General features: G+C 32.6%; 1 protein-coding gene across 2 annotated transcripts in view; it reads right to left on the reverse strand.

Annotated features, from left to right (window-relative positions):
- The window catches only part of LOC125053948, a 74,259-nt gene extending 52,590 nt beyond the window's left edge, over positions 1–21,669 (reverse strand). The window contains exon 1 of one of the 2 annotated variants that reach the window (XM_047655583.1): positions 21,555–21,669. The gene's annotated coding sequence lies outside the window, so the exon portion shown is untranslated. Of the gene's footprint in view, positions 1–7,657; positions 7,766–21,554 lie in introns of those variants that run through there. The other variant, XM_047655584.1, reaches the window with a different exon arrangement.
- Positions 21,670–23,362: the final 1,693 nt, after the last annotated feature.

The following is a 23,362-nucleotide window of genomic DNA, read 5'->3' on the forward strand; positions in this document are numbered from 1 at the left end:
CTCACCGTTCGAGCGAATGTTAAATGCGCACATACAAAGAAAGTACATTAGTGCACAGCCGGGAATCGAACATACGACCTCAGGGATGACAATCGCACGCTGAAGCCCAACACTGCTCATTCTACAAAATAAAAAAAAATCGTATATATTTGTAAAACATTTCATAAATTTGCATTATTTCAGCAATTTCATGGAATACTGAATAGGGATCTTAACAAGAGTGAAATATCAGAGGTTACATTCATATTTAAGCAAGTTCAGAAGTCTGGGCTAAATGAAGTCATTGACCCAGTATCAGCTATGCTTTCTATATAATACAGATAAAAATAAACATATGAACCTAAAAAGAGTATCACCAAAATAGTTTTTCGATATTCCAGAGACAATAGAACTTTGTTACCGTGAAAAGCTATTCTTTTATTTTGAAATTCGAACCATTATTCAAAATTGGAGTGTGTTGTTCTAGATAATTTACTAGTAAACGGCCATAAATGTTAATGTATTAGAGTGCTTCTATTAAGCCAGAGTTATTATAAAATTCGCTAATATTTATATTAATTAAAACATGTAAAGTTGCATTTTAATTTTATTTAAATAAGTAGTAGCATAGATCAATATATTATAATGTTATTACAAAATTCTTATTTAATACCACTTTTTAATTAACTAATAAACTCCGCCGTTATTATTAAAATATTAAACCAATTTTATTCCGACAAAGGCCATGAAGTGATTTAACATTTAATACGCGAAAGATGAATCTAAAATATATAAATGGTACTTTTAAAATGTTGCCTTTTTACCAAGTATTAGCCTGGATAAAAGGGAATACCTTTAGGCTATGATTTAAAAGGCACAAAGTGAATACCTTTATAAAATATACGTACATGTTATTCTCAATTGGATTTGGGATTTTGTTATAAATTACTCCTTATTTCATGTAAATAAAATTAATAGCCTTTATATTATAGCCACTGCTTTCGAGATATTTAGTTATAATATATTTTTATTATTTTGTAACTTAAAACAATATGAAAACTCCTTTCATTATCCAACTATCCAATGATCAAGTTATAGGTTTAGCTCTTATATTTGCGAATATAATTGATATGTTTCCAGTACAGGAAGTATGTGAAAGTTCACATACGGCTTCATTTGCGCCTGCAACGATTTTGCAAATTTTGACTCTGAGTCGTTTCCTCTGGATGGCTATTAAGACATTTTTTTGCATTTAGAACGAAAAAGCATATGGCTAAATCAAAGTATATTTATTAATACCTATGTTCTAAAACACGCTTAAAAAATCAATAAAACGCAATAAAAATCTCACCCTTAATAAAATCTTAAACCTCATTAAAAGGATAATAAACAAACATACATGTGAGTGTATGCGCTGGGGTTTCAATGCAACACTTTAGGATAACTTACCCACTAGACTAACACTGCTTCTTACTCTTCATATACTAAGTCTCTTTAAAAAAGTCAAATGTTTTGCACCCTAATATCTCTATTAAGTCAAGACGCAGATATTTCTATTTCATAAATCCCATCAACGAACGGAAAACCCCTTCCCCCATTATCCCTCTTCCACGAAAATCCACGATACATGTTATTATATTTGCGTAATGCAAATGCAATTATCTTTGTAAAAAGTAAAATAAACAATGTTTATTTGTAAAGTAGAAAACTTATATTGTTTGGTTTTCTCGTGGAAATTTTTAATGCAATGTCGAGCATTGTACTAATTCAACTTTATGCTTTAATTAACTGTAGTGTTAAGTTCGAGTTTGGAGTAAGTTTTGCTTCACTGCTAATTCTGTTGAAAAGCATTTAAGTAAATAAGTATTTGCAAACATGTCTGAGTATTGCGTTAATTTAATCAGATTTTAAATGTAATTTTAAAACGCAAAATTAGAATAAAGGGCATAGTTAGTTAAGTTCTTGAAGATTAATTTTACTTATAGATAAATGAATTTGCCAATATGGCATTTAATTTGTTTAACATTTTTAATTATTGTCATTTATACGAATTAATCATTGTTTTAGCGAGATTTAAAACTAGGATCTACAGTTTATGCCATGTGTTAATTTAAGAAATGGTTCCAAATTCAATTTTGGACTTCAAACTTCAGATATGACACATTTTTGAAGGCTATAAATATATGAATGACAATTTATTTCTAAAAAGACTATTTAAGAATAATTAATAATATTTACGGTGTTTATTGGAAAATTCAATTTCAATTATGTTTCCCGCCGTTTAAACCTTCCCTGAACTTCCACAAATATTTCTAGACCATAATTAGCCATTCTTGAGTTTTAGCGCGACAAAAGAAAATACATTTTTATATATATATATAGATAGGTGGCACTAGCTGCTAATTATTAAGTGATAGTCAAATTGCGTGTCGAATATTAGTAATTTTAAATCATTGCACAGACTGTTAAGCTTGGTTAACAGGAATTTAATTTTTATATTTTAAAACGCCTAGCATTTTACACGAGAGATATTTTAAATTTCAGCTGAATTGCAGCCAATTTCTAATTTCATTACTGCAACCACTCGACTTATATTTGAAGAGCTTGTTTTGCTGTTGATAAAACGAAATTTCATCTGGCCTTTTAAAATATGAAATTACCTACATAATTTGTATATATACCATAATTTCATGTGATGGAGTGAAAATATATATTTACAAGATATTAGTTTCATTGATAGTTTTTAGTCTGCTGTGCCTATATCGCGTAAACTGAATCAAGAAACTCCATATGTAGTACACATACAATCACTAATGAAGACGATAGAAAACTGAATCTCTTTTAGAAGTAAAGCATCTTGAGATTTTGTATCACGTTAAATGGATTCTGTTTTTTAACGGATAAAATCGTGTATTTGTTCGTCTTTACGAAAAGAATTTGTAAGTAATATGTAATCGCAAACTTACTGTGTAATGAATACCTAATAATAGGTACATTGTTATCTAAGTTATGATGTTTCTTATCTGATATAAACGTGATGTATTATATAAATCTCAATTGATTTTGGTGACCAAGACAGAAAAAGCATTATACAATAAACAATATTAAAAAATCACTAAACTAGTATCTCCATTAAGTACGCAAAAAACAGATACAATATTCAAATATATTTCACACTTGGCCGATTTTTATGTATAGTTCCACATGTTCTATCAATTCCTATCTGTTCGGTAGGACTGAGAATTGCGAGATTTCTTATATCCCTAAGTGAATAGGTCTCACCCCAAATTTTATTTTTTGGACATGAAATCACCCGTCAACCCGTTATTTCTGGTAATAGTACCATCAAAATAATAACCAGAAATATTTTTATGGCAATACAACGTTTGCGTGCGGAGCATCAAATAAATGATCTTGGAATACATTCATTCATCAACAGATTCGCTCGACTGGCAAATTGATCGCAATCAATCGCAACCATAGTATAAGGAAACCGATTTCAAACATAGAATATATATATTAAGGTGTTTAAGGGGGGGAGGGGGTCGAGTCAAATCTAATTTAATCTTACGATGGAGAGAGGGGGGGTCTCGGCAAATATCACGCAATTTATTTTCTGATTGAAAAAAAAAATTAGGAAAACGGTTGACCCTAAAGGCCATCTCTGCAACTTCCCGCTAACTCCATACCTAAACTCTCAACATTTCACTTATTTTGTTTTAGTCGTAAATAAAAGCACGAAGCAATTTTCTTTTCTTTTTACAATAACAATCCAACGCGTTTACGTAAGAAACCCAAATTTTGAAAAATCTCACGTGAGATTGGGGGTTGGGGGAGGGGGTTGAATAAAATCACACCAGGGGGGGGAGGGAGGTACAGAAAATTTAAAAAAAACACCTCACGTAATTTATGGACGCCCCTTGTACAGAAACTTGTTCATTAATATATTTTACTATATTATAAAACATAATAGTATAAGTTTGTATTAGGGTAATAATATAAATAACACTATCTTTTTTCGTAATTAATTAATTTTAGTTTAAACTTTACTATTTTTACAATTTATATTACTTTGATTATTATTACATTTCTTATAGAAATATATAGTTTTGTCTTTATCTTAGGAAGGGCGGTTTTGTCTAATATTTACCTTACATTTACTAGAAAAATACTATGTCTATAGCAAATACGATATAATTTATAGAACGTGTTTCGGATATATAGTACCAAAACACACTAATAGATGGCAGCACACGTTTTGCAATTAGATAATTTTAAAATAGGTATAGTTTTGTTATTCAACATTGTAAGATCTCGTAATTATTTTTTTTGGTTCTATGGATTTCGATTATGCTCCGCCAAACTAATATTGCTATTTGTTAATATTATAGGCTGTGTGGAAAGAGGTTGGAGGTTATGTGAACGAATAGAATTATTTATTTTCTATTCTTTCTTTTTCGACTAGTTTTTCTTTCGTATTGTAGCCGATGGAGTAAAATATAGTTGTTGACAGTTCACAACGCACTACGTTTAGAGAAGGATTCAAAATATAGTTTATAAGTAAACTAGTTTATCTGATTACGTCAAAATACGACCAACACTAATTTATCATAATGTACACTTTTTAACATTAAATACTACTAATGTTTGTATACTTTTGAATACTTAAGAATTATAGACAACCAATAGGTATATATTGATAAGGCTAAGTTATTCGAGCATTAATCTGCATACATGTATTTAGAACACGGGAGATGTCATCGTCACGGACTTACATGGAATTGAGGTAAAATAAAAATAAAATATGTTTATTATGGAACATAAGATACATGTATCACTTATTCCACGTCATCGGCAAAGAAGACAGAAGGTGTAGGCCGAGAGAAAAAGCCGGCGTAAAAAACTCTCGGTAGTTCTTATCATTAGTCTATACCTTAAAGTATATAAATAAAGTGGTGTCATGATGCTTGATGATTCATTAGAAGACTTCGCAAGAAACATTCAGCTAAAAAATTACAATTTTCATAAATACTTATTTGTATTTTACACTATAGTCTAAGTGATTTTCTTAGCTCTGTCCCTATATATATTATGTATAGATTAATATAGAGCTTGAAACTAGAAGAATTTAAGGCTAATAGCTTAATAGTTACTACACCTACTTGTCCACTTCAGAAATTTAGCAACCATAAAGGATTATTGCGTCACTGGTTGTATGTATATGTTATAGTCAAATCTCGAAGCTTTGGCGTTCCTAGGTTTGACTAGTTCATACTCAGGTCTGACTTGAAGTCTTAGTTAAACCCCAAGAAGTTATTTTGGCCTCTGACTTAAGAACTTTCGTCCAACTTAGAAGAACTAAATTAGGCAAACGAAACTCAGTACAATGAAATCGGGGTTTGACCAAACAAATTTCAATCAAGTACCTATTAGTCTTAGTTTGTTAGATTAGGTATTATAAAACGTAATTTTTGTAATTTTATAGTTTTGCTGTTTTCATAATTAAAAAAAAAATGTCTTCATTCATACATGGTAAGGCATTATGCCATTTAGAATTGCACAATACGTTTGATTTCTTTCATTTACATAATTTGAAGGGAATTTTTTGTTGCAATGACATTTTATAAAGCCCCCTAATTTAGAATGGTTTGCTCTTATATTCGAGACAGCTTGTAACTTAAAAATATTACAAGTACAGTCGGTCGACGTTTGACCAACTTCGCCAGTCCCTTCAAGCATTGACTAGGCTAAGCTTGAACAAATTATTTTACTTTTGACTAAAAAGTTGGTAACTTCTACATTTGAATAAAAATATTTAAGTCAGAGGGCGAAATTTGAATTTATTTCGCAGTTTTCCAAAGGCTTTGGTCAAACCTAGGATAAACCAGACATTCGGGAAGAGACTGCATATCGACCTTTACTATGACATATAGACCAAGACTGAATGTGAACGCAATAACGGTCTACTAGACTTTGGACCAATTATCTCGTTTACAACGGGCCAATCAAAGACAATGATTAATGCCCAAGCCTCAGGTTTGGTGCCTTGACATACAAGTTATATGATATATACAAACATAACATACTTGCATTAACTTTAACACAGTTGATAGTAGTAGTCGATATATGATCAAACTATTGTCATATGTAATGCTTCTAATATAATACAACTAAGGCTGCTGCCTCGAATTTTGCGGGCAGCGGGGCGGCGGCGGCCGCGGCGCGGGAGCGGCAGGATATTATGCGTAAAATCAAATGGACCGGTTCTCGAAAACAGCGGCGTGGCAGCGGCGCGGGGGCGGGTAACGAGCGGTGCAATCCAGTCAAGCGGTGACCGCCCGCGTTGCGCGTATGCATTGTAGTATAGTGCTGTACATATTTTTTGTGACGTATCAAAATGACCTCGGACGTGCAAGAGCAAATTATTTCAGCAATCTTTGAAAGGAGACCCATATGGAACTATATTTTTGCATATAACATATTTTTGCCCACATTAAATCGAGCGTTAGGAATAAATTTGAATCAAAAAGATGTTGTCGCCGTTTTTTAGACATTTCGTTCGCGAATAAAAACAAATATCTCGACTACACAACCACGAACACAACACTACACCGCTATAGTGCCGCGCGATCTGCCCGCTGGTTTGGAGAACATGTATGCGTTGGCCGCCTCGCTACCGCGCCGCAGCCGCTACCGCCCCGCTGCCCGCGAAATTCGAGGCAGCAGCCTAAGCTATTATTGATCAAAGATTTTTTTCCGACTCAAAATACTATGTGCATTATATAATAATTAGTGGTGGGGCATACCGTACAATGAGCTAATGTGCAAACGTGATAAAATAATAAAAAGCCTACGCCGACTTTAGGATTGATCGTATATAGTAAAAGCTTTGTGTAGAGATATGATTTTGGTCACGTGACAATGCTGTGTTAATAAATTCCTTTTAAATTCATTGGGTGATACCATCATGCAGTTAAAGTTGTTTGTCTAGACAAACTACACTTTTGTGAGAGTTATGTAATGTATCTAGAGAGTAGATATATACCTTAGTTTCGGAGTAAATATACGATTTCAAATATAACAATTTAGATGAACGATTTCACCAAAGCTTTGCGAAATTTTAAATTTACTCCTAAAATTTTTTTTAACCTAATACTGTACTTTTATGCTCTGTAATTTTTTTTTAAATTTTAGGTTAGTTTACATATAATTTCGCAAGGGAACAGTAATATCACACCAATAAAACTTATTATATACACTATAATACTGTATAGTACAAAAAATCTAATTGGTAATCAATGATGGTATCAGTGAATCCTAGAGAGTTTTAATGATGATTACGTTGAACATTTATAATATAAAGTTGTTACATACAATAATTGATATTTTATGTATTAGATAGCAACGTAAATTCAACATCTGCTATACTTTTGATAGAAAGATACGAGATATTTCCGCGCCTCAGGGTTATACAATATACATAGAGCCGAAAAATGTCTTTTATTTCCTACATATAAAATACTTTCTATTATGTTTATTAACAATAACGAAAAGAAAAATAATGTCGTCATCTTGTATACCTCATTATATGGGTGATTATTTTATTTTTAACTCCAAAGCAATATTTACAAAGTTGATGATTAAATATTTAATAATTGTCAACAGAACTTGAACTCACCTGAATTTCATACCGCGTACCCATACAATTTAAATTCACTATCAGTTAATTGACTTGCTTAAAAGTTACGTGTTTTAAAAAAATACAGCGTACGTCTTGCCTCTGCGAAAGTTAAACCACGACTGCGGTGTTTTCCGGAAAAGCCAAAAGCTTTTCAAAAGCTTTGACGAAGTTTTTGACACCTGCGGTTATTTGTAAAGAATTCACGATATTCTGTGCTCAAGCGTTATTATATGAATTCTAAAGCTTAATTGAAAGCAAACAAATGCGCTAATTATTAAATTACAAATTATGCAACAAAACTATACGAATCTATTAAGGTTTCGAAAATAAAAATTCACCAGTATCATAGTAGGCATTTTTAACTTAATTTATTTTATTCATATCATTATAATTATTAATAAATTAATAAAACTAAATTTTTAAATTTAAACTTAATAATTTCTAGTTTGGGTCCTTCAAGAGCGTAGCATTTCTAATAGACCGGCAACGCACTCGTGAGTCGTCTAGCATTGAGTGTCCATGAGCACTTAACATCGGATCTCACCTGACCGTTTGCTCCCTGGTCTTTTTTTATTTTTATATATTTAGAACGGGGGGCAAATGGGCAGGAGGCTCACCTGATGTTAAGTGATACCGCCGCCCATGGACACTCTCAATGCCAGAGGGCTCGCGAGTGCGTTGCCGGCCTTTTAAGAATTGGTACGCTCTTTTCTTGAAGGACCCTAAGTCGAATTGGTCTTTTTAAAAGTGTTGTATACACAGTAAATTAGAATATAAATAGCCCTCACATATTCTTCATTCACATTGAATTGACGGACATTTACAAAGTTTTACGATCAGTTAGACGTTCTAGCAAGCCATAAACATCAGGGAAAACCCTTTGGCTAGAGATAAATTTGAAGAGTTCATTTTCCGAGTTAGAAGCTTTGGAAAGGTACTTTATAACTTGGATAAGGTCATAAGGATAAGTATTTGTGCGAAACACAGGAGAATAAAGAGATAGGTTTATGCAATAGTGAGAAAATCATAAGTTTTTATAGATTTACGTTTCTGTGTTTATAGTTTTAATAATTGATATTGATGTATTAGATTATGTAAAGTGTCTTAGGGAGCGTTCAAGTATTACGTCACGCAATTTTTGGAGATTATTGACCCTCCCCCCCATGTAACGCGCCGTAACGTTTTTCTGTACCCAATAATAAAACTTTTCATGACCACCCAGTGACTCTTTATACCTAAAAGTTACCGTTATGTGGTGTAAAGTACTGGAAAGTCGAAAATAATATTAACAATAACGCATAATTCAATACCCGCCCGCATCGTAACGTTTTACAAAAGGACCCCCCTCCCTCCAAAATTCGTTAAGTAATACTTGAAAGCTCCCTTAATAAATTTGAAACTAATCTTAGCTGTTATACTACCCATTTAGTTTTTTTTTGTGATCCAATCAAATTGTTTATAATCTATAATTTATACTCTATACTAATGTTATAAAATGAAATAGTCTGTTTAATTTAACGCGTTAGTCTTGGGTACTTCTATCACTCAAATTCTTTGTGTTGGATAGTCAATTTATCGACTGAGTTTTACAACCTCACCTTAAGGATAAACCGCAAAGTATGGCTAGTTATTATTATATTTTATGAAATAAACCATAACCGTTTTTCGAGTAAAGCAGAGCAGAGCCTAACAGATATTATAAATAACCACAACCACAAATTGCTGTTCCAAATTAAAGTTGCAGTTGAAAATAAATTAACAGACAAAATTAATTAAAATTCAAATTAAGCTGCTGGGATCTAACGTGGCGCACTTTTCGCTTCAAAATCAGGTATTCATTTTGGTCAGATAATGAAAGAAAATGCGGTGAATTAAATTGGTGGGTGCTCGGCATTTTGTCGAGTGTCTGATTTTAAGCCGTGAATTGAAATGAGAGGGCTAGGTTTATTTATTTATATGTAAGAAGATTATGTGCTACATGGTCAATGTTTGCGTGAGCAGGCACGTAAGTCAAACCTGAGGTGGAGTATTTGAACATTGGTACTTGTTAAAGGCAGGAAATAAAGACATCTAAGACCCATAAACCGACGCCATGTGTAAAGCAAAAATATACAGAACGCTAAATCTAAGGGTTGTAGCGCCATTGTGATTTTTATATTCATGCCAAAAATTTATTATTTGTAGGTGTTTTTTGATGTAAGCTTTGAATTAAATTTATAAATCTACGTAGATTGGTTGCGGCTCACTAAATAAAAAAAATAAAATATGTTTATTATGGAACATAAGATACATGTATCACTTATTCCACGTCATTAAATTTGAATTTGTAGGCATCCCTACTCATCGGCAAAGAAGACAGAGGGTGTAGGCCGAGAGAAAAAGCCGGCGTAAAAAACTCTTTTAAAATAGCAAATCATCAAACAACATTTGTATCATCACTAGATGGTAAAACACTTTACATAATTCCGTTATTTTGTTGTAAATGTCGTTATTATCTTAAATCTTATCTTAAATAAGTCCTTAATATCGTGTCAGTAACATACACGAGAATTAGTTTTTGGTACCTTTTTACTTAATGACACTTCGGATCTAAAAAGATTTAGATGTAGTTAAAAATATCAAATTGTACATATTTGAAAAGAACACCGAGTTCTTATTATATTGTGTTCTTTTAAAAATGTACCGTTATCTGTATCTAGTATGTGATAATACACAAATATATCTTTGTACCCTTGAAGAAAATATCGTACCTCTGGGAATCTCGGGTAAAATTGCGGTTGCATCAATAATGATTTAGTTTTCTATTTACATATATCCATTATTCATTATACAGTTTTATATTATGATCAATAGTGGTACAAAATTATTAATAAAAAAATTATTTCTATCGTTTTAACTCATTCATTTGTTTCATTATAGCGTAAACACAATCTGACAGAAAGAGATGGAAGAATATCTTAGCCAAGAGTGCATAAATACCAAATTATTAATGAAAATTTGTGTTAAATTTCAACTTTTGTTTAAGACTGCGCAACATACTATTCTTATTATATAACTGTTACATTATCAAACCGGAGTGTTTTGATTTAACTTTTACATTATATCTTCATCTTATACATATCTATACAAATCGGGAAACAGTCCCTAATAAAATATGTGAAAATCCTTTCATATAGACAGCAAATACAGATACAGACAAACAAAATGATTTATGCATAACCCTTTCAGCAAAATACTGTTGAATGCCGGGGTAAATGATGTCATTTCCTTTCAGTCCTAAGTACCCGTTTTACTGGACGGAAGTTTTACTAATGTAGATCAAAGAGGGTTGAATAAATATATAAATTGCACAAAAAAGTTAAAAAAAACTAACGGAGTACATTTATAACTTACAAAGCATCTGTTGAAAACTTTCTGAAATGTGCTACTCGTACGAACGCATACGAATAACTTTACGCATAAACACCTCAGGCAAGCGATATGCCTGCAGTTAAACAGTTTCAACTGTTTCAGTGAAACTTGAGAGATATATGAAACAACTAGTCGAGTGTAATATTATGTACGTGTTAATTATACATAACTGTATATATTTCCTAAAAATTGGTAAAGGATTACGAGTGGAGAAGGGAAAGTAGAAAGTCAGAGGAAGTAATAGTAGAATCGTAATATTGTCGTTTACACACAGAAAGGCAGAAGCAGGAACTGATTGATTAAGGAACAAACGAGAACTTGAACAATTACTAGAAAGAACTGAACTTTACAAAAACAGGACAGGATAAATTATTGAAGAATTAAACTAAATTTCATATTTTGTGCGTTGAAGCAATGGTTCTCTGATCGGCGAGTACGCTGTCCATTTAATACTTTTATAAGCTTCAATTGTAACAAATATAGGTATGACAGTTTAGCAATTTAACATTTGTATACATTTTCTATTCATTACTAGCTGACCTGGCTAACTTCGTTCCGCCCTACAACCTTATAATATCGTTGTTACTTTAATTTATTTTAGTATTACATTAATACAACTCTTTTGCAAATGCAGAAATGGCAGTTTTACACATTAATCATCTTCTCTCTAGCGTCAATATGGCGATACTGCATGTTAAGCACTTTCTGATATCCAACATCTTTTGATCAGGATCAAAGCATGGTTATGCATCTCCTCATTCACCTCAAGATCGGAATTTCTTGAACTGACACGAATTCGACGTAAAATGATGCGTAGTTTTGTCAACAGATGGCACCATATGGTTTTTGCATTCGTAAAATTAATTAATTAATTAATTGTTATTCGATAACTTATCCGATATTTTATTGCTTATTCTGCTATTCGGGACGGAAACAAATCCAACAAATCAAAAACCATGGCAATCGGTCCAGCCGTTCTCGAGTTATAAGTGTTGTAACAAACACGACTTTCTTTTATATATATAAATTATTGACTATAAAATAACACCCGATTGGAAAAACTATCATCGTAAATATACACACCTGGGACCTATGCATACATAATATATAAGATTATGTATACACATGTTCTTATGAAAACGTCCATAAGCGTGGAGTTATTTACGAACTGAATATTGTTTACGGTAACATAAAATTTATGAACTTACACTTATATATTTGTGTTTAATAATAGTTATATTATTTTCTTACGCCATGTTCGTTTACTGAGCTACTGCTTAACTGTAACATGTAGGTCCTGGGTTCATTGCCACATTTGGTTGGCCTTGGTTAGCTGATGGCCTTGAAAATGTCAAAGATATGCCGAAAATTTCCTGCTCGATTCACAACTTGTGTCAATAGCTTGGTAAGTGGAATGTCAAACCAAATGATCAATATAATTACTTGCATACATCGGAATTATTAAGGCATAAGTAAAACTTGCAATCTTTTAATATCGCGGCTGGGCAATCACGAGTCTAGAAATATCAATACTGAACGTTCCTTGAATATCAACTATTTCATTGGATTCACAATTTTCTTTATGTTATGACGTTCTATTGAAAACGTCGTCGAATGCAGGAATGGCTTGGAAGTAATGAAATGTAAGTAACATTAAATAGCTGTTTATATTTAAAAATATATTAGTAATCATAATAATAAAGTTAAATTGTTAATGGTTGTGAAAGATAGAAATATTCTATCTATGTGCCCATTTTACCCTTGTTCGCTGAAGGCAAATCTCGTGAGGAAAGCAGCTTCTCAAAAATTTACAAAATGTATCAGGAACAGTAGGCTGATTTGATTTATTTATCCACATAACTATTCTTTACAGTTATGAACCTTTTGTATTAATTGGTTTATATGATGGTTAACTTATGGTTAACTCATGGTTTCAAATTATAAGGATTTCAAGGATTCATAGGTATTATGTACATTGTTTATTTTTTACAATTTAATAATTTTCTGAATTTTATAAAACGCTTGTGTTTAACACATTAAAAATATCTTGCAGAAAAAAGCGTAATCTCGAGATAGTTTATTGTTACCATGGTTACGGGTTGACAAATTCAAACGACGAATTAGACAATAGTGGAACCTGGGATCAAAAATAAAATATGTATTATTGTGACCATTAAATGCAATTTAAAACGGATAGTTTTCCTACTCAATGTAAAATAATTGTAATGATAACTGCTATCATAAATACACTTGATCTATATCACTCTCTAGGTATATAAAACATTCAATTAGACACTAAATACACAACATATAAATTATTAATCAATCATACGTATAGTATGTAAAATTTGAACATACATGTGGTATTGAACACAAGTGTGCCGATATCATAAATCGATAAAAAACTTCCCAACGCTGACCTATAAATATTTCATCGTGATCGTCTAATATTGGCCAATTGCCTACAGGGGTGTGAGCTGATTACAAAAAATTACCTTTCCTACTTTTGAAATTTGAACGAGTTCACTGGCTTGAAATAGTGACTAAAGAAATTTTGCACAAAGTAGTTTAAAGTTACGAGTTGGTATTCTTATTTTATCAGCAAATAATATAAGGTTTATATTTTTTTATATTAAGGCAAGAATAGTATATCTGTAAACCAGGCAAAACCCCTTCACTTATTCACGTACAAATCAAATTGTAAAATTTTCTCTTCACTAAAATTTTTGGAATTTGAAATAATTCCTAGAATTATCGTGTTGTTTTCTGTTTCTTTTTATACATTTTGTTTCCGCAATCTGAAGCTTTTCAACGACTGATAACTGGTCCATACTTCATGCAGAATACATTTTTTCTTTGCGCACTGAAATTATTGTTTTATAACTTAAGTAACATACTTTAGTGATTTAAACACACAGGAATGAGTAATTGTTAAAGAACTGTATTTATTTGTCTTGATACTTCTTTGGACAAAATCAAAGTATTAGACGGGAAAATATAAGTAGTGAATTGTAAATAAGACGGCGCAAGATGATGCGCATGAGTCGTTATTAGGTTTTATTCTTACTAAAAGTACATGTGTGATTTCCCGCACCATCCAAAATCTGACAAAGTTGCAGGCCAAGACATTAGTCTTGTCATTACTTGAGTTATTAAAGTAATTTGCGTTTTTCTTATGTTTACGATGGATTAAGTTATCTTTGATGTAAAAGATCGTCAAATTCCTTTGAGTATATAAGAATCAAAAAGGCGAGGGATTTGGAGAGACAGGTCAAGGAGGTCCGTGGTTTTACCGTTTGAAAAACAGGCGTGAGTTAAATAAATAAATAAAATGATAAAGATATCTTAATGTGGAAACTCGCTGGACAATTCAGCCTTATTATGACTAAGCAGTAAAGCTTACCGAAGACACGACAGAAAGGAGTCTAAAAATAGATTATCTTAAAAATACGCAGTCATAGGCATAACATACATCCATTGCTCAACGTGTAAAAGTTTTCAAATAAAACATGACAGTTAGTAATTGATGGATTTCATGTTGTTGATACATTAACAAAAAATCCCCCGTTGGTAAGCAGGACACAATATATTATTATCACCATATTTAGTTAGATAGATAATCTTAATTTTGCGGGGAACCGAACCCACGAAGAGGAAGAGGAGGACTTATAAGTGATACACGTTAACGATGCTACGGTACGCAGTTGCTATATGTTTATATTATTTATTTCTCAAGTATTCAGTGTATTTAAATCTACCTTTTTTTAGCGCGGGGAACACATATCCCGCGCGGCGCCTTTACTTGGGGCGGAGGGTAATGTGGACATAACTTGCAGACAAGGCTACGCTTTTGCCGTGGGGTTTTAGTGGGTATGTAGAGCAGCGAGTCCCACATAACCCTTCACCACCAGTCAACTGTGCCGCGGCGGTATGCGTAACCATTTCCCCACGAAAAAAAAGAGGGTTTTGTGGGACTCGAGACGTGTGCATACCCAAACACCACGGAGTCACAAATTAACGCACTAGGCGGGACGCATATACAGCGGAGCCTCGCCCACGCCCACGAAATCTACCCCAGATAGGAATATATTAACATTACGTGTTTTCATAGTTATCTACTATAGTTAGTATATTAATGACACTTCCACGCTTAGAAAACTTAGGAAACTTCCAATTTTAAAAAACAAATTTATAAATTCTTAATGAAAGCTTTTAAGAATGTTTGTGAAGTTAGTAACGTTAACAAAAGAAATATCTTCTGTGTCTTAAAACGAAGACAGCTTTGTCTAAAGATTTTTCATCAACATCAAAGCATCTTTCAAAATTATCGATGAATGCATTCGCAAAACGCAGATAGCCTTTCTTTTCTTTTCGAATTACAAGAATAATTTTGACTAAACCCGTGGCTAAGTTGCTTCTAGGTTACAGCAAAATTCCTATAAAAAAAACTCGATAAGGAGGATACATACATTTTGTGAAATAGATAGAAATATATTAAATCGATAGTCTACCCACTATGGTTTTCGAGCCGTCACCACAAACAATTTCGATTAACATAATTTATAAGTCCGTGATATGTAATCAGTTTAGCCGTAGGGTTTGAACTTACAGTCACGGTAAAATCAATATCTTGGGGCTACGACCGACTGTCACGCGATCAGATCTACGTTCTATTTTTAAATAAAAATACTATATTGAGACTGTGTAAATTTAAAAAAAGATTCAAGAAACGAAACACAATAAAGGTTCTATCTAGGAAAACATTTAATTAAATTAAATAAAATCTTCAATACATAATTGTTTAGGACAAAACCATTCGAATTAGTGAATTAGTATGACTGCGAATTAGTTAATATAGGTACTAAACAGGGGTAAGTGAAAAAAATATTACACAGGTACCGAGAGTCTTCCCCTTAATAGAGACTGTAAGTAGTGTTATATTGACAATTTCTTATGTTAAATATTCTTTTTAGTAAATTAGGTTCGTTTTAAAATACTTATTAGTCTTAAGTAAGGCTACTGGCTAGATGCAGATCTATTTAAGGACTTAGATTTATAAACCTTCATTCACCTGATCCATATTCTCAGAATCTTTGAAAAGCCGTCAACGCATTCGCAAACCGTGTCGTGATCATGGGCGGTAGGCAACTATATCTCCTAACATTACGTCAAAGAGGAAAACGTATCTTTAAAAGCTTTTTAAATGAGGTTTTAATTAAGCGGTAAGTGTAATAATTAATAGGGTAGGTGTGACACGCTGACACAGTTGGAACTAAAGGAATCACAAATGAAGACTGAATTATGTACTTCGGGTACTGGTCACTAGCATATGCAAGATCTGCATTAGAGTGGCTCATGCGGTTTCATAGAATATAATCAGTACCAAAGTATTAAAGTTAAAACTTATCAGTACTAGAAATTTTCCCAAATTCAGATTTTTTATGAAACAGATGTCTAACATTAATATTGACCAACTCTTCATTTTCTGCGTTTGTGATTATTTTTAATTGCAAGTTAGATTAGCCTTTTACCTATGACACATGTGGATTTCTACGGTGGAAGGTATGCCGGTTTCCTGGTGATTTGATTCACCATATGTAAAGTATTTATTTTATTTTATTTATTTATTTGCTCAACGGTATTCCTACAGCTACTTATTAAACAATATTCAAACAATTGCACTGTACACAAAAGCCAAAAACGGAATACACATTTAAACATACACAAAGCACAGTTTCACCTATACAAATACAAAAAATATACAAAGCAATATATGTATTTATAATAAATTCTAAGTTCTAAGATTCATTGTTCATTACTTATAATATATATTTAATACAAATGGAGAATTTTTAAATTATTTATGTTTTTTTAAATTATTTTTTAAACATTCTTTAGTTACATTAAATATATCTATATAAAGAAAAAATATTAGTGCACAACCCACGACCTCAGGGTTTAGCATTAACAATGCTCAATACAATAATGCAAAATAGAAATCTTAATTCTTGAACCGTATTAACATGAATCAGTGAACTTATTGAATCTCGGCTTAATACAAAGTTAATTAGGGAATAGTTGCCGGGAAGCGCGATCTAATTGCACCAGGAATTGTTTAATTTAATCCGTTTACGATTTAATACTATTTGTTTATTAGTGACTAAGTGATTAACATACAGCTTTATCTGTGTTCGATTCCCAGCCAAAGATTCGTTAGTTAGTTAACATAACGCTTTTATTTTCTTTGAAAAACTATTAATAAGACGCAGAAATGTATCCATAGTGATAGAGAGGTCACCGAACAATTACGTCCTGAATTCATCTCTTAAATAGCGTAACGACTAATGACAAGTTAAAAAGCATTGAGCTTGTGCTACGAAGAGAAGTTCTTTAACGATTTCGCACTCATTTCCTGTCTTCAATGTACAGCTCTTAATAAGTTTACCGTTGAAAGCGTTCATTAGATCAAATGAAAAGTAAGATCTTGATGGTTTTTCAGACTAATACGTAATTGAAACATCACAACAAAACTGTCTAACACTACCGCCTAACGATTTTAACTTGAATCTTTCGTACAAAGTTGTTTCTGAAATTATTGCAAATTTTCACTAGGGACTAAGCTTGGCTAGTCACGTGAGCCATACTAAACATTTTTCACAGTGTCTGTACTGGTAGGTAGCCAAATTCGCAAGAATTGGATCATTCTTCAACAGCAGGGCTTCGAATCCAATATACAATCGTAACTTCTACGTGTCGTATATTTTCCGAAAATACCGCTTAAATGAACGAAAAAATATCCGGCTTACGCAAGCACTTCATTTTCATAAGAAATTATAGTTTCCAGTTGCTAAATAAGTTGCCTGAGTAGTTAGAAGCACAGGAGTAGTTTATAGTCCAACTAAAACTAAATGTACGACTTATCCTATACACAAAATGTTGCCAAGTTACATCCCCTAGACCCGAACGATTATAACAGTTGTAACATTATCATAGCGATAAATATTATGATTATAATCTAATTGTTTATAGAACGTAGTTAACGTTAAAATGCATGTGTGTATGTTCTTAAGTCCACGAGATGAAAAAAGGATAAGAGGAAGACAGAGAAAGAGATGGGCAGATGATATAAAGAGAATAGGAGGCACAACTTGGACCAGAAGAGCTAACATTAGAAAGGAATGGAAGCAGCTGGAAGAGGCCTAATGTGTCACAGGACAGGCTGATCACCAAAACCGGCACTTCTGCTGTATTAGATTAAGTTAGGTTATATAACTTAAACAAGTGTTTATATATATTATACGGAGTGCAATAAAGGCTTAATAATAATAATGTTCTTTAGTCTCTTTATAGAGCATGGGGAAGACATATTTTTGATTATGTTATGTAATTTACACACGTCGTAAATTTTTGTTAAATGATAGTAATTTTATTTCTTGCCAAAAACAGGTTACATAACAAACACGTGTTTGTTATGGCTACGTAGCCAGGCTCCAGATGTACTCAAAAGTGAATTTCATGAGCCTTCGACTTCCCTGTTACATGTGTAGCAATATCGAGAATTAATTACAATAATTTAAATAAATCAAAAATTGATAAATGAAACTAATTACATATATTTATAAGCTAATATAAGAGTCTTTCCATTTTCCTTTTGGAGTAGAGACTCTTGGGCCGTGGGGTTCAAGTGCATAGGCGCTAATTAAAGTTTTAAGTTGGCGCCTGGTAGATAGTACCGGTGACCCCAGAGCTGGTGCTTTCCTGGTTCAAAGAATAAGTATATAGCGAGTCTGCCAGCGTTAAAGGTACACTGCCACAGGGACGAAACTTGTTAAATTTGTTTAAATTTTCTTTTTAATTATTTTTATTTGTAGGTTAAGAAAAGTATAAATACCGTATACTTGATTGTTATGATTACTAATAAAAATTTATAAGCTAACTTAGCTTTAACACTGAAGTAAATAAATTTTTAAAATTACATTTATTTAATTTATTACATTTATTTCAGTAGATTTTCCACTCAAATTGGAATATATGGCTTAAATTATTCAGTTTGTATTCTACAGCAGCCCAACATTACTACATTCTGCAGTATTAACACGTCTGTCATCAATCATAAGATAGCATTGCTAGCAAATCCCGTACAAGATACTAATCGAAATAGCTAAACTTGAGTTAATTTCGTAATCAAGAACGCTTAGCTGTGTTCAGTATACTGTTATCTTATTAAGAATCTATATAATATTTATAAGCCAACTGTATGTTTTTCAGGCCGATGCGGTCGCGGCTAATATTTATTGATACTGGCCATGTTTGTAGGTGATATGAAAGTACACATGTGTGTGCGCAGGGACATCATTTCACTGTCTATTTAATAACTTTTAAATACTCCGATGAGATTGATGTCAGACACTACGGCGGCTATTACAAGGGGGTTTACATAAACATCTAAACAAAGGGCTACCAACTATACTTCTTTGAAATATATTGTATAAAAAAAACTGTTTATTCATTTTAAGTACATATGCATTACAATGTGTAAGATTTGGGAACCCTTTTAAGTAAGAAATACCTGTGTCAGGGTTCTCAGCTCTTCCATAACAAACTTAAGTATAAATTCCTTCAAATATATTTATATTTAATTTAATTACATCTTTTATTGTATTTACTTTTCAACTGTTGATAACAGTATAATATAAACACGCCTGAGTGCATGAGTGAGTGAGTGGGTGCAAATATGTAAGTGAGTGAGTGAGTCAGTGAGTGAATGAAAAAAGTATGCGGCATACGTTGCAAAGCTAAAGGCCGGTAATATTTGTGAAGTTTTATAGTTGCAGTTTTGGAAGAAGTCTTCGCCGGTACTCTGCTAATACCGTCACTAATAATTTAGGAACGTGACCTTATTTTTATTGTTTGTATGTTTCAAATTGCTTTTATTATAATACTTGTATGCAGTGAATACAGTAATAATAACAAAACCTTATAATCAAAGTAATAAGTACTAATAGTTATTGATTGATCGATTGTATCGGCTGACCTCAATCTTGAAATAGCATGAGTTGATATATTCAGACCGATTTCTGTGGGATTTATTTGAAATACGCGGTATTGTGGTGGAAAAGTTAATAATGTTGAATCTCACCTATTCAAGAGCCTAGGGAACTAAATAATGAATTTTAAATAACTAACTATAAAAGAATAAGAGCATAAATAGTAACATTTACATGTATACAAATCATGCTATTTATAAAAGACGTAATATATAAAAGCATAATCATCTATTTTGCTACAAATTACAGTAGAATACAGATTATGTAAAATTTCAAATTAAGAAGCATAGCAACTGAGCAATGAGTATTGTTAGTTTTAATTATAAATTTTATCTTAAACCTTCTTTACATATACAAAGAAGATATGTTTTACTATCTAAAACATCTCCGGTATAAATAAAAAACGTAAAGGGAACAACATACCTATGTCCTCGATCTAGTAAATCTAAGATAGATTGCTATATAAGTCTGGCACGTGTTTATTCGATGCGGAAAATTCAACAGCAAGGGATTTGCACCTATTCAACTGAGTATTCGTATGATATTATTATTAAGCTGAACTAGACTATACAAATGTTTCGTGGCCTGATCAAAGATTCAGTCAGTCATATTAAAACTGAAGAGTCGGTTTGTCTTTCGTTGAAATCAGTTCTTCTATGAACTAAAATTTTGTGATGTTGTACAATCTATTAATCGAGGAAGGATATACGCCTATGGAACATAATACAACGACCAATATGATCGAACCATCAATGATAAATGTTGCAGTTACATTTAAAGCTACGCAAACCAAGGAAATTTTCCCTTTAAAACTATTCTTTTATCTATTATACTAATAATTATTGTATTACATTAATGCATTATTTGAAAAGTGGGTAAGTGTTTCATTTTGAACATCATTTCATTTTTCATCATCTGATTACGATGAGTACCTTATGAGACCATATACCAAACTGTATTACCGTAAATCAAGTACTACGCGCGGAGTTATGATGTTGTCATGTTAAATTAACATGAGTTAATCGCAGAGGACAATTCATAAAATGGTTGTCAACTATTTGTTGAAATAGCCACGCATGAAATGACCAAATGCCATGAGTCTATGCTAGGTTAATGCCAACGTGGCTTAGTTGTTGCTTAAGGCTTATATAGGAATAGAATACTTATTTATACTTATTGGGAATGAAGTTTTGTACGTAAACTCATAGGTACAGTTATACAGAAGTTTCTTGGTTCGTAATTTAATGTATTTAAATATCGATTCTCTTATACTCTCCTCAATTCTCATGAGACAATATCATAGAAATAGGTAAATTGTATTTGTTATATTAATCGTAATTGAAGTGTGAATTGTTTATGAAAATATATTATTCTTAATAGACGATAATTCGTCATTATACTTTTGACGTATTCAAATTTGATAGCTATTATCTTACCTTAAATCATGAAAGTATCCGTACACTACGACTATAAACTACGACCGCGGCGTTTTCATATTTACATTTCGTATATCGCAACACGCGAGCTTTCTCAACAAAGACCTGTCGCCGACTGAAGCTCAAAGCACTTTGCTGTCCGCAACAGCCTGAAAGCTTGTGGATTACTTTTAAGCATTATTTCGAGTTTTAACTACAGTAAGAACATTTCAATAATTCGATGTTTTGTGACGACTGCATATAACAAATGCATGAAATGTCACGAATAAATGTACTAAGAATTATTTGAAAAGTAATCCAGTGGCGAAACGAGCCTTTAAAAAACTGCACATCAGAAATCTGAATTTGTTTCATTAATAAGTTTTGCAGGCGAAAACATGATAAATATTTATGTTGATAATTTTTATGTTAACCGTACCGTACGACCTTATGGTTGAAAATCCACGATTGACCACTAAGCTAACACTGCTTGTATAATTTGTTTCTAATATATCGAATAATAAGACATAACTCGTGGATTCAGGTAACAGTTATCTACAGAAAACTTAAAATCAGTAAAACCTTTTTAGGTCTGGGCCTCAGATTTTTGTATCTGTTTCAAGATCATTTGTCAATCTAAAAGGTAAGTAGGTGATAAGCCTCCTGTGCCTGACACATGCCGTCGACTTTTTGGGGTTAAGGCAAGCCAGTTTCCCCACGATGTTTTCCTTCACCGTTCGACCGAATGTTAAATGCCCACATAGAAAGAAAGTCCATTGGTGCACAGCCGGGGTTCGAACCTACCACCTCAGGAATAAGAGTCGCACGCTGAAGCACAACACTGCTCCTTTACGTAAACAATTTTTTTTAGGATAAGCGTATGTATTTAGGCCGCATAATTATTAATGATATCTTGTTATGATGTTAATTAGAGTGGAGTGTTTTGCCTAACCCTTATCCAGTGTCACTTACAGACACGGATAGAGAATGCAAATACTCTGAATCGCTGAAGTAAATAATTGTTTATCTACATTAAAATACCGTTTTAACTAGTTTAAAATGTATGAAAGTATACGTAGAAAGACACTATGACCGTACAGCCTTGGCGTGGTCAATTTCTTTGCCACAATTTATAATACAATACTTTTCTCTTCCACAAGCATGCTCAAAATTATAAAAATTAATAAAATAAACAAAAGATAAGAAGCATTACTAAAGCTACCGATGCCCTAAACTATGCTCTATAGCTTAAATGAAGAGCAGGGCATGTAGCAAGACTGTCAGACGAGCGAGGGACCTTAAGGGCCCCATAACAGCAACCCGGTCGGGAGGTCCTATTGGGAAACGATACAGAGGAAGACCACTCACGAGATAGGCGGATGACATAATCAAAATGGCTGGCTCGAGCTGGATGCAGCTTGGCCATGACAGAGATAGCTGGAGAGCCTTGAAGGAGGCCTTCATCAGCGAAGGGGATCTTGCAAACTAATTAGAAAATGGACACGTACAGATAAAAATTAATGTAATTTAAAAATAAAACTAAGTGCCTTGATTTTGCAAGAAATAAAAGGCTTTTTATTATTTTGTCCAATTACTTTACACTTCATTGGAAATTGCCGCTGCTAGTCATCCGACATAACCAACTCCAGACAAGTTAACTTTGTTGCCTCAAAACAATTAATGTTGTCACAATAATACTTTAGCTCTCATTTCTTTCAAATGTAAGCTTTTATACGATTATACCGTATATACGGCTTGAAAAAGTTTGAATACTTGTAATCCCCAACGGAGAATGTCGCTTGTTGCGTTCTCGATTATTTTCTTAGACC

Source organism: Pieris napi, chromosome 11 (assembly GCF_905475465.1).
Source record: "Pieris napi chromosome 11, ilPieNapi1.2, whole genome shotgun sequence".
Classification (NCBI taxonomy): domain Eukaryota; kingdom Metazoa; phylum Arthropoda; class Insecta; order Lepidoptera; family Pieridae; genus Pieris; species Pieris napi.